This window comes from Mustela putorius, unplaced genomic scaffold (assembly GCF_011764305.1).
Source record: "Mustela putorius furo isolate JIRA1106 unplaced genomic scaffold, ASM1176430v1.1 tig00000129_pilon_pilon_pilon, whole genome shotgun sequence".
Lineage (NCBI taxonomy): Eukaryota > Metazoa > Chordata > Mammalia > Carnivora > Mustelidae > Mustela > Mustela putorius.
The window spans coordinates 32,154,552-32,168,012 of record NW_025421290.1 but is presented as its reverse complement, the minus strand read 5'-3'; positions in this window follow the sequence as shown (position 1 = coordinate 32,168,012).

Below are 13,461 nucleotides of genomic sequence, written 5' to 3'. Positions count from 1 at the left end.
CCAGGTTCTTTTTTACAAAGAAACTGGCAGTTTGGAGTTTCTGCAGCATATGAAAGCTCTGATGGACAACAGCACCAACTCTCTGCTCTATCCTTTAGTCATCTCTTTGAACATATCTGCTCCCTCTGGTTGGCCGTGAGAGTCTCTGCATGCATTCATTCAACAAAGATGTATTTAGTTATGTTGGAGATATGACAGGTATATCAGATCAATAAATAGATGACAAATAATTAACATATGAGGTAATGAAATGTATTGACACAAAAAATAAAATGGGATGTGCTTGGTTAAAAAATGGTCCTGAAGCTTTCAGTCCTAATCCCTGGAATTGGTAAATGTTACTTTATTTCAAGAAAAAGAACTTCACTGGTGTCATTAAGTTAAAGATCTTGAGATGGGGAGTCTATCCTGGATTATCTGAGTAGACCATGCATGCCATCACAAGTGTCCTTAGAGAGACAAAGAGGATTTCACAGACAGACTGGGAAAAGACCATGAGAAGACAGAATTTAGAGTAATACAGCCACAAGCTAAGGGATGGCAGCAGCCACCAGAAGCTGGAAAAAGCAAGCAATGGATTCTCCTTTAGGGTCTCTGGAGGGAACATGGCCTTGATGGCATCTTGGATTTCAGCCCAGTGAAACGGATTTCAGATTTCTGGCCTCCAGAAATGTGAGAGGAAATGTTATTGTTTTCAAACACCCAGTTTCTGGTGGTTTATTACAGCTCGTCAAGGAAGTGATACAGTGGTCAAAAAAGGGAATAAATGACTGGGCAGTCCCCATTTTACCTCTTGGGGCCATTGGGCCATACTCTCTGAAGGATATGTTTGAACAAAAATTTGAATGACATGTGCCTGATAGCCATTTGTATGTCTTCATTGGAGAAGTGTCTGTTCATGTCTTCTGCCCATTTCTTGACATGATTATCTGTTTTGTGTGTGTTGAGTTTGTTTACTGTTTCCTTTGCTGTGTGGAAGCTTTTGATCTTGATGAAGTCCCAAAAGTTCATTTTTGCTTTTGTTTTCTTTGCCTTTGGAGACATATCTTGAAAGAAGTTGCTGTGGCTGATATCAAAGAGGTTACTGCCTATGTTCCTCTCTAGGATTCTGATGGAGTCCTGTCTCAAGTTGAGGTCTTTTATCCATTTCGAGTTTATCTTTGTGTACAGTGTAAGAGAATGGTTGAGTTTCATTCTTCTACATATAGCTGTCCAATTTTCCCAGCACCATTTATAGAAGAGACTGTCTTTTTTCCACTGTATATTTTTTCCTGCTTTGTCAAAGATTATTTGACCATAGAGTTGAGGGTCCATATCTGGGCTCTCTATTCTGTTCCACTGGTCTATGTGTCTGTTTTGATGCCAGTACCATGTTGTCATCGTGATCACAGCTTTGTAGTAAAGCTTGAAATCAGGCAATGTGATGCTGCCAGTTTTGTTTTACTTTTTCAACATTTCCTTAGCAATTCGGGGTCTCTTCTGATTCCATACAAATTTTAAGAGTATTTGCTCCATCTCTTTGAAAAATACCAGTGGGAATTTTGATCAAAATGGCATTAAAAGTATAGATTGCTCTAGGCAATATAGACTTTTTAGCAATGTTTATTCTTCCAATCCAAGAGCATGGAATGGTCTTCCATCTTTTTGTGTCTTCTTCAAATACGAAAAAATGTTCATCATCACTAGCCATCAGGGAGATTCAAATTGAAACCACATTAAGATACCACCTTACACCAGTTAGAATGGCCAAAATTAGTAAGACAGGAAACAACGTGTGTTGGATGTGGAGAAAGGGGAACCTTATACTGTTGGTGGGAATGCAAGTTGGTGCAGCCAATTTGGAGAACAGTGTGGAGTTCCCTTAAGAAATTAAAAATAGAGCTTCCCTATGACCCTGCAATTGCATTACTGGGTATTTACCCCAAAGATACAGATGTCGTGAAAAGAAGGGCCATCTGTACCCCAATGTTCATAGCAGCAATGGCCATGGTCACCAAACTGTGGAAAGAACCAGGATACCCTTCAACTGATGAATGGATAAGGAAGATGTGGTCCATATACACCATGGAGTATTATGCCTCCATCAGAAAGGATGAATACCCAACTTTTGTATCAACATGGACAGGACTAGAAGAGATTATGCTGAGTGAAATAAGTCAAGCAGAGAGAGTCAATTATCATATGGTTTCCCTCATTTGTGGAGCATAAGAAATAACATGGAGGACATGGGAGATGGAGAGGAGAAAGGAGTTGAAGAAAATTGGAGGGGGAGATGAACCATGAGAGACTATGGACTCTGAAAAACAATCTGAGGGTTTTGAAGGGGCAGGGGTAGGAGTTTGGGGGAGCCTGGTGGTGGGTATTATGGAGGGCATGTATTGCATGGAGCACTGGGTGTGGTGCATAAGCAATGAATTCTTGTACACTGAAAAAAAATTAAATAAAAAAAATTGAATGACAACAGGAGTATGAGTGATTTAAGGGAAAGGCTCTTCAGGAAAGGGGCAGCAAATGCAAAGACTCTTGGTTGTGAGTAACCCTGATCTGTCTGAGGAACAGCTGGGATGGGAGTTCTTGTTCTTGAAACTGAGAGAGCTGGAAGGAGAGTGTCAAGCGATGAGACAGAATAGTGAGTGGGACCCAGGTTATGTTAAGGTCATGCAGGACTTGGAAGTTTTACTCTGGGTAAACTGGAAGACATTTATAAGTTTCTAGAAAAGTGGACTGACTTTTAAAGCTCCCTGACTCACTCTATCAATTATTAGGTTTTACTTAATTTTTCCCTGGTTAAAATTGGAGGAAGCTCTTCTAGTCCCGTCAAGTCCCATCAAGAAGTGGGGTATGACCACTTCCTCATATCAGGGAGATCATATGATAGTTGTCTTTCTCTGCTTGACTTATTTCGCTAAGCATGATACGCTCTAGTTCCATCCATGTTGTCGCAAGTGGGTAGGAGAAGAATAAATGAAACAAGATGGGATTGGGAGGGAGACAAACCTTAAGTGACTCTTAATCTCACAAAACAAACTGAGGGTTGCTGGGGGGAGGGGGTTTGGGAGAAAGGGGTGGGATTATGGACATTGGGGAGGGTATGTGCTTTGGTGAGTGCTGTGAAGTGTGTAAACCTGGTGACTCACAGACCTGTACCCCTGGGGATAAAAATATATGTTTATAAAAAATAAAAAATTAAAAAAAAAAAAGAAGTGGGGTATGAGCTGTCCATTCCTGGTCCGGTCCAAGCATAAATGATCTATAAGCCAAACATCAATTTCCTCCCACTGAGATTACTTCCTTCCTTTAGCTGACTCCTGGGAATTTTGAATTCTAATACAGGCTCTGTGTGTCCTGCCTTTCCACGGCTTATCTACTATTGCTCTTTCAGAGCCCAGAAGGGGTATGAGTAGGAGTTCTGTCCCCAGATAAATGGGTGAGTGAAGCTGGGGATGGGAGTGTAGGATTGATGGGGATTATAAAAAAACAATCGCCCATGACCATGTCCCTTGTTCAACCTTTGACACAAAGAGCATCCATGATGGTGTCTTTTCTTAAACATGGCTGGAATCTTAAACTACTTCTTAAGGTCAAGAACCATATCTCTCTGTGTGTTATATTCCTCACAGGACATAATACGTTGCCTTATATAGATTAAGTGTTCAATACATATTTACTGAACAATTTGTTGTTGGTCAGCATTTGATATTTAGAGGAAAAGAATGAACTACGAAGTAGAATGAATCACACCCATACTTCCTGCTTTTTCTTATCTGACACTCCACACAAGCTAAGGCTGTAGGAGTTGACTGTACTAGACCTTGGAGTTGCTGAAGCTCAACACCCACCTTCCCCTCCTGCACATATAGTCTCAGGAGAGAGTTCTGTGGGTGTGGTTTAGAGGCAGCTGAAGGGGCGGCCTTTTCAGTTTGAGTCTCAGAGCTGACTCATTAGCCCCTAGAAAACCTTAGTATTATGTCACCTCCTTCCTTCCACCCACTTCTTCCCACCAACATCTTTACAGAGAAGAACATTTAGATCTAGATTAGTTTATGTATATACTTTTTATGTTAGGAACACTAAAGCTATTACCCCATTGGCTGGATAATTTTAATCTACTTATCCATTATCTGCTCCAATTCCACAAAGGTTTTGAAACAGTTATATTTATATATCTATATAAAGAGTACAGAAAAAGCTAGAGGAAAATACAAATGCTAGATTGTTTGTTTGGTACAGATTAGAATGTAATAAGTGGACAAAGAATTGGAAAATCACAGTGGGATGAACTAATCAGGAAAACCTTCTGAGAAGCAATTAATCTATTATGACACTCACTTCTATTCATTCAGGTCCCTGGAGTTATTTTTTCTTTGGTTTTTCTGCAGACTTGCTCTTAGACTGATGGTATAATGAGAAGGCTTGCCCTTAACTAATATTCAAAATTTTCATCATGTTTATTTCCACAGAAAGAGGGAGAAAGAGAATTCTCGACTAGAAATGGGTCTTTACAGCTTGTTTTGATAAGAAGCCTAGATATTTCATAGATTTCATATTTCATAGTGTTTTAGGACATTATCATAGAAATAGAGAATAGTCTGTAGGAGGAGAATCAGAGTTATCCAGAAGGAAAGAAAATCAGAAAAATGGAAGAAACTTCAAGCAAAAGGCAAACTTTTTAAAGACTTTTTAAAGACTCCCACTGTGAAAATAAATGACCGTGGTCAAACTAGTTTAAAGCTTTCCTTTTTCATTTTCAAGTTTTAGATCAGGGAGAGAGATCGTAGGTTCAACCCCTTCCTTTTACAGATGACAAAGCCAGGGCCCAGAGACATTAAGTGATTTTCTCATGGTCACACAGCATGGGACAAAACTATAACTACATTTCAGATGGAATAACTCCCGGTCCTGGGCTGTTTGTACTACAGCTCATTGCTGTCTCCAGCTGATGTCATCTGGGAAGGAGACATCCAGGGGCCTCAGCAGCATGGATCGGCAGGGAAAAGGAGAGATGCAGGATACATGGGAGGGCTGGAGAGACTACCCTTGTGACTAGGCTAGAACCATCAAGGACCATTGGACAAAGTTTTACAAAGGGTGTGGCAAATTTTGATATGTTTCTGGTAGAAAGCAGTATTGGGAATTCACTCCAGGAAACAGAACAACAGGAGAATTACAGGAAGAAGTGTATTAAATGATGGAATCTAAGGTTTGAAATCACCACTTTAGTTAAAGCAGGTCTCCAGGTGTGAGTTGAAGTAACAAGATTCATGCCTAGAGGAAGGCTATGGGAAGGACTAAGCAGCCTATCAGATCCTCAGCCACTGATGGCTGGGCTAGGGCCAACTGCAAATCCAGAATGGAATTTACATAGTCAGTGGAGAAAACTGTGCCCACACCTTATTTAATGCAGAAAGAATGAGACTTGGAGAAAAGATGAATAATAATCAAAACTCACCTGTTATATGGGTAACTGTGAATACAACCATCTTCTCTTGCTAGTCTACAGGGGTTGAACCATATATTATTTCTTTCTCTTATCAGGACAGACTACGAAGAGGAGCTAAACATGAAGATTAGAGACCTCTTAAATTTAGCTGATAGGGTCCCTGGAAGATAGTTGAATCCTTAGGCATATGCATATTGTATCAGTTAAGATGTGTTGGACAAGTAACAGATCACCCGAATAAAATCAGCTTATCCCACCAGGATGCTTATTTTTGTACTTAACAATTGTTCTGGAGGCAGGCAGTCAAGAAGTTATTCTGTGACAGAAAATGAAATTGTTTAATTTTGCTACTCTACCATTCTTAGTGTATTAACGACGATTCCTCTCTTAGTTGCAAGATGGTCACTGCAGCTCCAAGCACAAGTCTTCCTTTATGCGACAGCATTCTAAACAAGAAGTAGGAATGGAAAATGGAAAAAAAAAAAAAAAAAAACCTTTCTCTGCATACTTCTCTCATCATTAAAAATATTTTCCAGAGGCTCCTCTTGGGAAGTTTACCTTACATTTTATTTTCCAGAACTGGGTCACATGACTTACCTAAATCAATTCTGCCTGATGCAAACAGGTTTGCTATGATTGACTAAACGTGTTTGACTCTTGAATTTCTTCCCGTTATTCATTATTTATTTCCTAGAGCTAGACATATTTTTACTCCGTCAAAATTTGTTTCTTTGAATACGGACATTGGGAAGAAAACTAACAGTCGACCACACTCAGTAAATGGACTTAGAACTTCTATAACATTTTGAGCTGCACTTGACTACAGATAGGGCCTGATGTACACTAACTTTTCTTATTGTTTTACCTAGCCACATATTGACAGGATAAAGAAACAAAATCTTCAAAACAAGTTTCTTCAAGGTCCATCCAAAATCTAGAAGTCTTTCCTTTGATTTAAAGTAGAAATAAAAGACTGAGTTAAACACATTTAAAAGTAAACAAATGAATAAAAACACCATTTGTCTTTTTTCTACAGTCTAAGTTGAGTAGTAACAGAAGCATATGAAATAGGAAATAATGCCACATTCCCTTTTCTGTCTCATGTTTTTCCTTAACCTTCTTTTCTAAAATTCTACTCTGATTCTATTTTAACTAAGAATATAGAACATTTTCATTTTCACGAATGAAAATAGGTCAGTGATCTTTACATGGATGTATTTGATATAACTTAAAAGTAATTAACAACCATGTTTTGAGTATTTCTCACCATTGGAAGGTGGAGAATTGAATTACTTGGGTTGCATAGTTACCCTCTGTGGCACAGTGTTATGTATTCACTAGACCCTGTGGCTACTTTATAGTTCTCAAACTCAATTTCAGATCAGCGGGCCCATATAATTGAGTTCTAGTCAATGAAATGGCAATAGGGGTAAATTATACTATTTCCAGGGATGGCTCATACAGAATTCTCCATGCATATAGGTTGAATTGCCCCACACCCTACTCCCCCCCTCCAAAATAAGCTATGCTGACAGTCCTAACTCCAAATACCTCAGAATACCTTGGAAATATAGACACTTCAGATACAATTAATTAAGTTAAGATGCCATAATGGAGCAGGTTAGCTCCATAATCCAATATGACTTGTGTCCTGATAAGAAGAGGGGAATGCCATGTGCTATGAGCTGAATATTTATGGTTTCCCCACCTGGCCCAAATTTATCTGTTGAAATCTTAAGGTCCAAAATGATGGTATTGGAAGGTGGGGCCTTTGGGAGGTGATTTCAGTGATGAGGGTAGGGCCCTACTGAATAGAATTACTGCCCTTTTAAAAGAAGCCCAGAAAATATCTCTGGCCCCAAATGCCATGTGAGGATACAATGAAGACTTGGTAGCCTAGGAAGAGGGCTCTTCCTGACACCTGACCATGGATTTCCAGCATCCAGAACCTTGAGCAATAGATTTCTGCGGTTTCTAAGCCACCCAGTCTGTGGAGTTTTGTTACAGTGGGCAGGACAGAAGAAGACACCATGTGAGGGCACAGAGTGGAGGAAAAGTGCCTTTGGACTGGGGAGGCAGATTTTGAAGTGTTGCAGCTACAAACCAATGAGTGTCTGGGGCTATCAGAAGCTGGACGAAGAAAGGAAGAATTCTACCTTACAAGATTCGGGGAAACATGGCTCTGCCAGCACTTTGATTTTGGACTTCTAGCCTCCAGAGCTATGAGAGAACAAAAGGGCATTGCTTTTTGCCACCAAGTCTGTGGTTCTTTGTTACAGCCACCTTAAAAAACCAATGTACTATCTTCCATTCTCAATCTCTCTCTTCTCTCACCAGCTAGCCAAATCCAACGATAAAATAGAAAATGGAACATCAGAACCACTTCCAGACCTTGAGTCACTAAATAACTACATGATTCAGATACCACCTCATTCTTCTTCTGTATGGACAGTGATCTGAGAGCGAAATGATCTGTCTTAAGTCCTGACATATTGGACATTGTTCATAACAACAACTGTATCCTCAACTGAACATATTACAACGTCTAGACTGAAAATGTTGTGAAATTAGTGGTAAACACAATGTAGATCATTTTAGAGTTCCTATTCTGTTGATACAATAGATATAATAAATCAGATGAACCAAAATGTTGTCTGCCTATTTAGGAGGCTGTGAATCAATAAGAGGGCCCTTTTCTGTCTCAGGTCCTATTATCATAACATGGAGAGGTCCTGCCTCATGAACTTAGAACAAGTTAAGTAACAAGAGTAATGACGTAGAGAAGGGTTTTGGCTCTGGTTTGTGAGTGTGAAGCTACCCTTTCTTCTCCTTTAAGATTATTGTACAAACTTTGGTTGGTAAATATTCTGCATTTATAATAGAAAAGGAGGAAATTGCTATCTATATCTGAATAACTCAGTTCTTGTAAATCCAATGCACAAATGCGGGTGGTTGCACAAACTCTCTTCATCATATTCTCTTGTCTTCACCCTAGAGCATATATTGGAAAGATTGTGAAATATTCACTTTAAAATCTTAAGACACTTTTATTTGTGAAGGTAAAAATAAGTAAAATTTTAAAGAAAAAAAGTCCAGTGTATCCAGATGCAACCAAAAGGGACTGTAACCTAGCTTGTACTCAGCAATTAAGGTTCGATTCTCACCATGAGCACTAATCATTAGCTGTGTGACCTGGAGGAATTTGCATTGTTCTCAGGTATCTCTACCATCACCTACTGAAAGAAGGAGTGGAGGGATTTTTTTTTTTTAAGATTTTATATATTTATTTGACAGAGGGTGGGAGAGAGAGTGAAAGCACAAGCAGAAGGAGCAGCAGAGGAAGAGGAAGAAGCAGGCACTTCTTCACTGAGCAGGAAGCCTAATGTACTTGATCCCAGGACCCTGAGCTTATGACCTGAGCCAAAGGCAGACATTTAACTGACTGAGCCACCCAGGAGCCCCAGGAGTGAAGGGCTTTTGAAAGTTGTTTGCAGAGGGGCACCTGGGTGGCTTAGTCATTAAGCATCTTCCTTCGGCTCAGGTCATGATCCCAGGGTCTTGGGAATGAGCCCCACATTGGGTTCCCTGCTCAGCAGGAAGCCTGCTTCTCCCTCTCCCACTCCCCCTGCTTGTGTTCCCTCTTTCACTGTCTCTGTCAAACAAGTAAATAATATAAAAAAAAAATCTTAAGAAAAAAGTTGTTTGCAGAAGCCAAACTTTCTGGGTATTTCCTCAGAGGCTAACTCAAGAAGCTTCTGCCAGAATCCCTCTGCCTTTATGTGTTTTACACATTAAGCTTCCACAGAAAACAAACAACAGATAGGCAAACAGAACGAAAAGGATGCAGCTGCTGTGGAAAACAGTTTGGTAGTTGGGAAGTTAAACATAGAATTAGCATATGACCTATCAATGCCACTCCTAGGTGTATACTCCAAACAAATACTTATATACCAATAATCGCTGAAACATTATTTACAATAACTAAAAAGTAGAAATAACCCGTGTCCATCAACAGATAAATGGATTAACAAAATGTGGCATATGCATGCAAAGGAATACTATTCAGACATAAAAAGAACACATGATTCAACATGGATGAACCTTGAAAACATTATGCTAAGTGAAAATGGACAAATGTTGGTTGACTCCATCTCTATGAAATAACTAGAGTATGTAAATTCATAGAGACAGAAAGTAGCTTAGAGGCTACCAGGAAATGAAAGGGATTGGTATCAAGCAGTTATTTTTTATTTGGGACAATGGAAAAGTTTTGCAAATAGTGGTGATGATTGCACCCACTATTGTGAATGTTAATGACATTGGGAGAGTTATTAATACCAACAAATTGTGCATTTTGAAATGGTGAACATGGCAAGTTTTATATGTGTTTTACCACAATAAAAATAATTAAATATAAAAAAATTTTCAAAGTTAAAAAACAAACAATTTGCAATGATGTGGACGGAAAGAGAAGGTATTATGCTAAGCAAAATAAGTGAATCAGAGAAAGACAATTATCATATGACCTCACTGATATGAGGACTTTGAGAAACAGGACAGAGGATCATAGGGGAAGGGAGGGAAAAATGAAACAAGATAAAACCAGAGAGGGAGACAAACCATAAGAGACTCTTAATCTCAGAAAACAAACTGAGGGTTGCTGGAGGGGAAGAGGGTGGGAGGGATAGGGTGTCTGGGTGATGGACATTGGGAAGAGTATGTGCTACGGTGAGAAAAAAAAAAATCCTTTTACCAAGGGGTTCTATGCCAATGAAGCTTTGGAAACTACTTGTGTATCATGCTGCACAACCAACGTGCCTTTTCCCTTGCAGAACCGAATCTCTTTATCAGATTACCTAACTCTTCCAAAATTAGACACAGAGATAATTCTACCAAATCAAGCAAACTCTTAATTCTCATCAGCCCTGTATCTCAGAAGCAAGCTGTGCAATGATGACAGTTTGTGGCAAACAGTTCTTGCGTGGGAAGCTCCAGCGATGTGCCCAAAGTAAATAACGTTCCTTCCGATCAGTGTTCCCTGAATAGTCAGTGCAGTTTTTTTTTTTTAATTTTTTATTTTTTATAAACATATATTTTTATCCCCAGGGGTACAGGTCTGTGAATCGCCAGGTTTACACACTTCACAGCACTCACCAAAGCACATACCCTCCCCAATGTCCACAACCCCACCCCCCTTCTCCCAACCTCCCTCCCCCCAGCAACCCTCAGTTTGTTTTGTGAGATTAAGAGTCACTTATGGTTTGTCTCCCTCCCAATCCCATCTTGTTTCATTGATTCTTCTCCTACCCACTTAAGCCCCCATGTTGCATCTCCACTTCCTCATATCAGGGAGATCATATGATAGTTGTCTTTCCCTGCTTGACTACGCAGCCATCAAAAGAAATGAAGTCTTGCCATTTGTGACAACATGGATGGAACTAGAGCATATCATGCTTAGCGAAATAAGTCAGTGCAGTTTTGTCCCTGAAAGTCAATGCAGGAGATGGTGGTGGGGTCGGATGGGACCAGGAGACATTTCAATCCGTTCTTTCTTCCATCTTATGTAAGTGAAGGTGCTGTTTCGGAGGGTTATGAGGAGGGTGGTGTTTTGAATGTTTTATACAATGATTAATGCCTACACATTTTTTTAAAAAGTGATTCTTACCTCTGATAGTATCCAACAATAGTGATTATGATTTATAATCTTCAAAGACGTACATGTTCTTTTATCTTTTTCTTAGTGTATGGGCAACATGTGTGATGGTTACTAGAGACTCTTAAGTGGGCAATCTGGAAGAGGTTTTCCCCTTCCCCACCCTTTCTCTGTGCCTCGTGTTCAGAATCTGTTCAGTTGACAGGCTGATGAGAAGTGTTTCTTATGTGAGACTGATTGGAAGAGTGAGCAGTTAGAAAAACCTTTTATTGTTTTCTTTTGAGCTTTTCCATGATGGAGCCCTGCTATCAAACAAGTCTTTCTTCACGTTTTGTGTCTTAGGGAAGACAAACTTTTAGAGGCACATTTGAAGGACTGCCAAATGGATTTCAGAGAGCTTTACATATGTTAATTAGGAACAACAGTTGCATATTAACATTTATCATTCACCAGTTACAGAATAGCACATAACAAAATGGAGTTCTTTTTTTCCTTATATCTTGTAAAACAATATTAATATACCATTATATTAGAGCATGTTTTAATTATTTTAAGTAACTGACAATGGAAAAAAATAACTGGCAGTGGAACTCCCTCTTTAAGTCAATGTTAATGTAAATATTCTGGGAAAGAATAGACTAAATCTGAGTTAATTGTTAGCTTTGCACTTTTGTTAGGCGATGCTCCTATCAGAGTGAGTGTGCCCTTTTCTTCCTCACTTTGCTAAATTCAGCATAAATCATTAAATATTAGACTCTTTTAAATTCCCAGGAAGTGCTGGGCCCCATTTCCAAAAGACAGGACTTATGTTTCCAAATTGCCATTACCAAAGAATTTTGTAGAAACACCATGGTGAATTAGACTGACCAATCTTGGACACATTTGACTCTTAGTCTGAATAAAATTAGCCTTTCAATGCCCAAATTCTTTCAACACTGCATCTCCCTTATCCCAGTTGTTGATCCTCAAAACATTCTAGAGATAGAGCAGATTCAGGAATGAAAGGGGGTGGCATCTTGAGTTACATGTGCATGCCAGCTGGATTGTTTCTCCTTAAGAGAGATGAAGCCAACAGCAAAAGTGAGATCAATTTTGATTAGATAGTATTAATAATAGCGATTACAAAATTTTGAGTGTCTATCATATAGGTGGAGCCTTCTAGAGTTTTCTCCTTTAAACCCAGAAAATGATCCTACAAGTACTATGAAGGAAAACATACATCATTCTGCATGAGTATATTGGGGAGGAAGTACTCTAAAAGTTTTCTAAGGAATAAAGATTTAACCTCTCTTGGAGGATAAGCATCCACCAAGAGAATAGAGAAAAGCGTGTTCTCAATAGGTGATGGGGAGATAAAAAGTTATGAGGTTGGAGATGGTTCAAGCTATTTAAAAAGCAGAGACCAGGGCACCTGGGTGACTCAATTGGTTAAGTGTCTGCCTTTGACTTGGGTCATGATCCCAGGGTCCAAGAACTGAGTGCCACATTGGGCTCCCTGCTCAATGGGGAGTCTGTTTCTCCTTCTGTCTCTCAAGTAAGACCAGGTTAATGTAGCTGGAGGCTTGTGAAGGACAAGGAGCATGACGTTAGATAGGTAGGCAGAAGCCAAATCTCTAAGGACTTCTTTTTCTGACCTATTTCTGAGAATTAGTTATTTATATGGACCCCTGCACAGATTCTGGGTTCTCTACCATTATCAAGTGAAATAGGACACTCATTCACTTCCTTGATTATCACAAAAACAAAAGTCACCCAAGGCTTTATGTGTGTAGTAGACTTCATTAGAATTGGGGATGCTGCCAAATAAAAATTGCATAATAGGCATCAATCTTTTAATATCTTGTAGCCATATCTACCAATATGGACTCTAGCCTGTCAAAAAGTTGCTTCTCCTTAATTTGTCTCCCTTCTCTTAGTTTTCTCCTCCTTTATCTTAGCCTGCCCTCTCTCTTATGCTTCCCTATTAGCACACATCCAATTCCCACTCATTTTGGATATAGATGAGCTTTGTAATCTTTTCTTTCTGTTAATTAATAGCTTCAGTATCTCATTTTCCACCCCAAATGACTTGACTTAAAAAATAAGTTCATAATACAATGACAGGTCTCATCCCATGGAGAATTCTGATAAAATGTATTAGGTCATTATTTGTTTCCTATACCTATCTATAAATTCTACAATTTTATCCTTAGTAGTTCATACACACAAAAGAAGCCCACAAAATACTACACATTTCATGCATTCGCTTGGTGATAAATTTATTATCGAAGGCCAGTTTGGATAAGAAAATGAATTAGATGTTGTTGCATTAAAATGCTGCCAAGATACTCCACTTTTTTGGATCTATTATAAAATCCTGGAAAATACG